The sequence below is a fragment of the Cynoglossus semilaevis genome, chromosome 14 (assembly GCF_000523025.1).
Source record: "Cynoglossus semilaevis isolate Cse_v1.0 chromosome 14, Cse_v1.0, whole genome shotgun sequence".
NCBI classification, from domain to species: domain Eukaryota; kingdom Metazoa; phylum Chordata; class Actinopteri; order Pleuronectiformes; family Cynoglossidae; genus Cynoglossus; species Cynoglossus semilaevis.
In genome coordinates this window covers 25404004-25411406 of record NC_024320.1, presented here as the reverse complement: position 1 = coordinate 25411406, position 7403 = coordinate 25404004, and the positions used below count along the sequence as shown (strand labels likewise).

General features: G+C 45.1%; 1 long non-coding RNA gene across 1 annotated transcript in view; it reads right to left on the bottom strand.

Annotated features, from left to right (window-relative positions):
- The window catches only part of LOC112488036 (uncharacterized), a 46668-nt gene that overhangs the window by 10231 nt on the left and 29034 nt on the right, over nucleotides 1–7403 (bottom strand). The gene's annotated exons all lie outside the window — the stretch shown is intronic.

Genomic DNA, 7403 nt, shown 5'->3' with positions numbered 1-7403 from the left:
TTTAGGTAGTGTGTATGTGTGTGTTTTTTTTAATCTAATGTGTTCTGTCATTTACTTCTTTAGGTATGCCTTCAAGACTAGGAAGTGCCCAGAGAACTTCAACGAGGCTAAGTTCATTGGATTCACCATGTACACGACCTGTATAATTTGGCTGGCCTTCCTCCCTATCTTCTATGTCACATCAAGCGACTACAGGGTACGAAAGCCCACACAGATACGTACAGAGAGGGTTTTGTGTGTTTGTGAGCACTCGGTTATGCGTTCCCTCACCTATGACTATTTTAAATAGGAGCAGATAGCGTTAGTGTGAACTAAGATAAATGACGTAAAAGTCAGGCATAAAGGCTAAAATGCTTTTATTATTTTCTACGCCATCTACTGGGGAAACGTGGGTATTGCAGGGAAAACGCAGAAGTATAATGATAATAGAAATGAATTATATAATATGGAAAAGTTTGGTGGGTCGGATTAAAAAGCTGGACGGGCCGCATCCGGCCCCCGGGCCTTAGTTTGCCCGTGCCTGCATTAACATCTCTGTGTTCAGACTTTACCAGTGGAGAGGATTGAATATGAACGGGAGTCAACTCTCCTGAGCTGTGATTGGTCAACAGTCTGACAGCAGATCAGTCGACCTCAGCCGTCTGATTGTAGCTACAGCATCAAAGATCCAGACACAGTGTTTATTGTTCAGAGAAAAAAAACCCACACGGTTCCTCTAACCCGCCGCCTCCTCCTCCTCCTCACTTCTTCCTCCTCCACAGTTGCAGAGCACCGGGCGCCTCCTGGAGGAGCAGCTCCCAGAGATGATGACCGAGCTGCTAGCGGCCGTCAGAGACAAGATGCTCTGTCCGGCTGAATCCCAGCTGACCCGCTCCCTCCTTATGGAGGTCATTGAACTGCATGCGCACCACTGGAGCCCCCTGGAGGCTCTCACCACTCAATACTACAACCGTACCATCCAGAAGCTCACCACTACTGCCTAGATGCCAGCTTCCCCGGGAGAGGAGACATTTTCCAAGAGTGCATCAATCCGCTCCTCTGCTCTGAGCACAAACCGCCGCCGCCACCGCCACCGTCCTGCTGTGGTTACTGAACATAACTGAACGATTGGGTCATTTCTCCACCATTGATGAATACTGCCGCGTACACCACACAGCTGCAGTAGTCCGCCGTCACAGAGGCATCGCACATCAGGTGGGCAACCATGACGGACTTCAGCGACACTGATATTGGGAAAAACAGGAGCCAGAATCTGGCCACTAGGGGCGTACTTGGCTTGTGGGGGTGCACAGTTGAGGGTGTTTAGGGTTAAAGGACAGAACAGACAAGCGTGGGGTCACAGAGGGGCGAGGGGGAGAGGGCAGCAGCCCCGTCCGTAGGGAATAGAGAGATCTGTATCCAAAGAAGAATGGATGGAGGGGGGAGGGAGGGGGGGGTGGTCTGCGCAGTCTGTGTCAGTCTCCTCATTGTGCTCATTTGCCCCACTGCCCTCCCCTGCTCCACAGTGTCCTTCTCCTTCCCCCACCTCCGTCTCTCCCTCAGCCCCCGGGGTCTGGGTGGCTGATAAAAGAGGAGGAGACGCGGTGCTGTCTGTCTGGACCGACTGCACCGTCGGGCCGGGGAACCAGGTCAAAGGGCCTCGGTGCGGAGCTCCCACTGCTCCTCCCTGTCTTTGTCTCCCCCCGACTGGGAGCCTTTTCGAGGGGATGAGCCAGCGGGGGCCGCTGAGCTGAGGATAAAGATCAGGCTGGCTGCAGCGGAGTGGCAGATGGCTGCTGGAGGCCTCAGGAGACCACACATTCCTCACACACACTGGCCTGGCTCCATGGCAGGGCTGCACAGTGTGTTGAAAACGTAGTAAACACTTTACAAAAAAAAAAAAAAGATGGGAGATCAATTCTGTTTAAACTGGGATCACCGCAGACCCCTCCTCAGAATTATTTTGTAGTTCATACTACAAAAGTTGGTTTTCTGATTTAAGTCGTTTTTTTTTTAAATACTGTGCAGCTCTGCTGCCCAGGGTGGAGGTCACGGAGGAATGGCGTTTCCTCAGACCCCACCGTTCCCCCGACTGGAGAATGTCTCTCCTCCTTCATTTAGCTGTGCACGTCCACGCTTCAGTAGCCGTATCATGGATATTGTTATAATTTTATTGTTATTATTATTATTATTATTTTTATAATCATGTCTTGTTTTTATTGTGTCACTTTGTGTTTCCATGGTTCCATGTCTGTTCGTCCAGCAGTAGGCCTTATTGCACAGGATTGATTTGTTTTGCACAGTTTGGACTTCCAGAAAAATACTAGCAAAAAGATGTGGAAACGGAATCGACGCTTGTGGTGAAGACGTAGGACAGCTAGCGGTGAGAGGATAGTGAAGGAGTTTTTGGGATGTTTTTAATGGACCAGTGGCCTTGTCAGTGATTCAGTTTTACAGGAGAGCTCTCGTCTCAGTGCCTGAAGCAGCACGGACCGAAACTCGCATTCTTCTGTCAATTAAAAAAAGGCAGAAAAGAGGGTAAAAAAATAAAAATAAAAAATGCAGCAACAAAAGAGCTTGACGCACGGTTTTCTCTGTTTGTTTTCTCTTGCTCTGGCCATTCTTGCAGTTAACGTTTTAAGTGTTTGTTTTGGGAGAAAAATAACAAATAACCTGCGTGTTTGAAGGCGACGGCGATGAAGAGCTGGAAAACCGCGTCGTGCGACGACTCCACGAGCTTCTCATACGTGACTCTTATTCCAGCCAATGTGTACCGTCTGTAAATGGGCTCTATATTTAACCTGCATTCAGTATATTTACAAGTATTTAAATCGTTGAAGTAGACGAACAGGGAGACTGTGGTTGGTTTGTTTTTTTTTTGTTTTTTTTTTTTGGTTTTTTTTACTTTTTTTTTGTTGACTTTCCGATGTGTTTGGACCAGGACTCCAGCAAGTCACACACAAACACGCACACACACATGCATACGTCTGGGAATAACTGTTTAATGTTTGTTTTGTTTTTTTGTTTTTTTTTTCTGTCTTGCATCAAGAATAACGGTATCTCGTGCGTAGGGTTTTAGAAACAAACCTGAGGAGACAGGTTTGGTAGGAAGGATGTTTTCAGTCCATCGTCTCCACTAAAGGAAAAATGACTTGTTTTACTGTCATTGTTTTTTTGTTTTTTTTGTCCTCTGTATTTTATTTCTAGGATTTATATTTAAATTATATTTAGCTCATTTGTACATATATAATTTCTGGTGGGTTTTCCCGACATCTGAAACTGGTGATACCTCACCTGCTGGCCAGTGTGTCCGACTGGTGGTGTCACTGTGTTCAGACTGAGAAAAAGGACCGGAAAACCCACCGGTCTGTTTCCATTATGCAAATAGAGGTTTGCTCTTTGCACAGCAGATGGGTGTAGGTGGGGATAGACCCTCCTCCCATCTGTGGCGCCGGAGCCTTCCCCACCCCGCGTGCCCTTAGACCCCTGTGCTTGGGTCACATGACTCGCCCGACGATGAAGTCAGATGCGCCTCCATTTGCATATCATCATGATTACTGAAAAACCAAACACGGCTCTGATTGGCTGACAGAGGAGTAGGTGGGCAACAGTGGGTCATCTCAACGGTGTTGTTTTTCTAAACAACTGAGAAAAATAAATAAATTCAAGAACGTGAACCAACGATGGTCCAGTGTGGTTGTTCTTCCTGCTCACCAACATCAGTTCACACACTCAGAAAAGTAAACGACTCGTCACATTTCAGATTCTTCTAGATTGCATAATCGGAAAATCCGGTTTGTTTGTTGTTTTTTTTTTTTTTTTAACCACGTCACCGTTCTGTTTCACAGTCGATCAGGAGACACCAGCAATGTTTGGAATTTGTCAGTGACTGTTGATGACATCACTGTATTTTCCTAGTACTGTCACTGTATGAGCAGCAACTGAAATAGTTTAGTGTTTCTCCAACGGTTACAAAAAGTATGTGTTAACCCTAAAAATCGGTTACAAAAAGTGTTAACCCTAAAAATTATTTTAAAAAAATAAATAAAATTGCGAAATTGTAAAATAAATAAATAAAAGAATTCCAGTCCAGTCCTTGGATGAGGCCGAGAAACAGGTTGTGACCTGGTGTGAAATGAAGTCACTTCCTGCTGGAGATACTGTGACTAGCCTCAATTTTTTTTTTTTTTTTCTTTTTAGAATTTCCATTAACAAGATGTTACATCATCAGTCGTCTCCAACCGATTAGTTAGAAAAGTTGTCAAGTTGTTGTCATTGTCGTTGTCTGTCATTATTGAAAAACTTTTCTGAACTAAAGTACAGACATGTCAGAAATTAAAAAGTCTCAGACCAACAGTGTTTCAGTTACGACTCTGTTCAACCCTGAACCACAGACACGACACGACACGACACGACACAGTGGCTGCTGTCGCTGCGGCTCAAACTTTGTTCCAGTGTGAACGGCGTTTAGCCGGTAATCAGTGATAATCTAAAGTATTCTGACATCATAATGGAACCAGGGTAACACACACACACACACACACACACACACAGCCCATTTCCTCGGCTGCTGCCAGACTGACTGCGTAACTAATCCTGGCTCCACAGTCGGTCATTATTCTCTCACTTCATACATGAACTCACTGGAACGAGTCATTTACTGTCACAGCACACGTCACACTTTAACAGCAGCGTGTGTGTGTGTGTGTGTGTGTCCTTGGCTGCCGTCTTGCCTTTGGTTGGCCCTGACACACGCCTTGGGCTCCCCCACTGTGGGCATCCCGACGGGGGTTCTCAATGCCAAGGTTGGCCCCCCACCGCGGACCCCGTTCCAAGAACCAATAGGACGTCCTTCAGCGATCGTCCACATCAATCAACACAGTCCCGTGAGTCTCGACATTCAAAGGCGTGCGATGGACCGCGAGACTTCAGATGTTCTTTGTTTTCTCTCCTCCCTCGTGTCCTTGACAAGGACGGATAATCAGACTAGGGTTTAGGATTTTTATTATAACAAAAATGTGTCATTTTTTTTCCTTTTTTTCTAACACGACACAAAGAAGGACCGTGGTGAATATTTGTCACGGTGACAGAGCATGTGTCGCCACAGCAGCACAGTCTGAAACTGGTGACAAACTACAAGACTGCAGTAAAAAAAAAAAAAAACAAAAAAAAAGTTAACGCCGCTCAGTACCGCAGTTGTACTCCTAACACCACCCAGCACTGCAGTTCTACTCCTAACGCCACTCAGTACCGCAGTTCTACTCCTAACGCCACTCAGTACCGCAGTTCTACTCCTAACACCACCCAGCACTGCAGTTCTACTCCGAACACCACTAGTCAAATCAGTAAAACTGTGAAGGTTTTTTGAAAACGTTCTATTGGTTTGGTTTCATTTTTTTTTTTTTTTGCAGTCTTGTAGTTTGTCACCAGTTTCAGACTGTGCTGCTGTGGCGACACATGCTCTGTCACCGTGACAAATATTCACCACGGTCCTTCTTTGTGTCGTGTTAGAAAAAAAGGAAAAAAATGACACATTTTTGTTATAACAAAAATGTGTCATTTTTTTCCTTTTTTTCTAACACGACACAAAGAAGGACCGTGGTGAATATTTGTCACGGTGACAGAGCATGTGTCGCCACAGCAGCACAGTCTGAAACTGGTGACAAACTACAAGACTGCAAAAAAAAAAAAAAATGAAACCAAACCAAAAGAACGTTTTCAAAAAAACCTTCACAGTTTTACTGATTTGACTAGTGGTGTTCGGAGTAGAACTGCAGTGCTGGGTGGTGTTAGGAGTAGAACTGCGGTACTGAGCGGCGTTTGGAGTAGAACTGCGGTACTGAGCGGCGTTAGGAGTAGTACTGCAGTACTGAGTAGTGTTAGGAGTAGAACTGCAGTACAGTCCCATCCTTCACGTCCAGATATGACATTTGTCTGTTTTCACTGCTGCCGTTCCACTGACGGATGAATGGACCGTGTGTGTGTGTGTGTGTGTGTGTTTGTCCGCGGTGACTCACATCACCACTGTCCATTGTTGGAGCCAGACAAAAGACAACTGCAGCTCAGCCGCCCATGATGATGGGACTAAGACAAAGATGGAGGAGAGTGGAGATAAGGCCGCGAAAAACAAGAGCGACGCAAACGTTGGCAGATCCAGACTCTTCAGTATCTGGATGTCCCAGGCGGACGTGGAACATGTTGCTGTATCAGACCTCTGTGTGTGTGTGTGTGTGTGTGTGTACAGGCCCCTATCCTCCTGTGTTTGATCAGCTGCAGCGGCCACATACTGTACAGTGTGAAACGGAGTGAAGTTGGAAGACGATGGTCCACACTGAGCTGAGATACAGCAGAACTCTGTGGCCCAGGACAGTGGTCTGGGTTTGTTCTCACAAACGTAGTGTCTCAGCAGGACGACCCTCCAAAAAAAACACACACACACACAGATTCAGACCAAACGTCAGATCCTGAAATCTTCCTGTTTTTATCCTTCAGATCTTTACAAACAGATTCTTCTCCTTCAACTTTCAACTGTTACCCTCCAGGGGTCGCTACAGCGGATCATCTGCCTCCATCTCACCCTATCCTCCGCCTCCTGTGCTTTGACTCCAACTATGTCCATATCCTCCTTCACAACGACTCTCCTCTTCATCTCTAACGTCCTGAGTCCGATACACATCTCTATAAATGACAATGATTAATATAAAAAATTAAAAAAATACCACACAACTCCCGCCTGACTACTGAGAGTTCATTTTTTGTTGGAAAAATCTGCTTTTAAAATAGCACAGTAGCCTTAATTTAATATGGATTCCAAAAAGTTTTAAACACTTGGCCAAGACTTTAGTTTTTAACCTGTTAAAATAAAGGGGGAAAAAAAACTAAAAAAAAAAGTTAAAAATCTAACTTCAAGTTTTTCTATTTTACTTCTTTGACAAAAAGTGTCAGAACATTTTTACAAGTAAAAAAAACTCAAACTTTTTTTTTCATCTTTGGATAGAAATGACTGTTATAGGTAGTTAGTTCCAACCAGTTCGTCACCATTAATGTTGTCATAACAGGACGTTATGATGAGGTAAGAATTCCCAAGAAGTAAGTCGTACTTTAAGGTGATGTACACACACACACACACACACACACACACACCCGCCCATGTTATTCTGATTTTGTAATAAAACGTGATTTTAACCACAGCAGAAACCAGAAATCTGTATTCCTGCTTCCTGGATGGAGCCAGGAGGAAATGACCTGTTGGTTTGGACCATTAGAACAGAGAAGCTGCTGAGTCACTGCATCAACCAGTCATTGGTGTCTGAGTGGGTGAAAAGACTGTCATCATGTCATCATCTGTTCATCTACACCAGAACAGAGTGAGCTCAGCTCCTGGACCAGAACAAACCAACCAACCCAACAACCAACCAACCAAC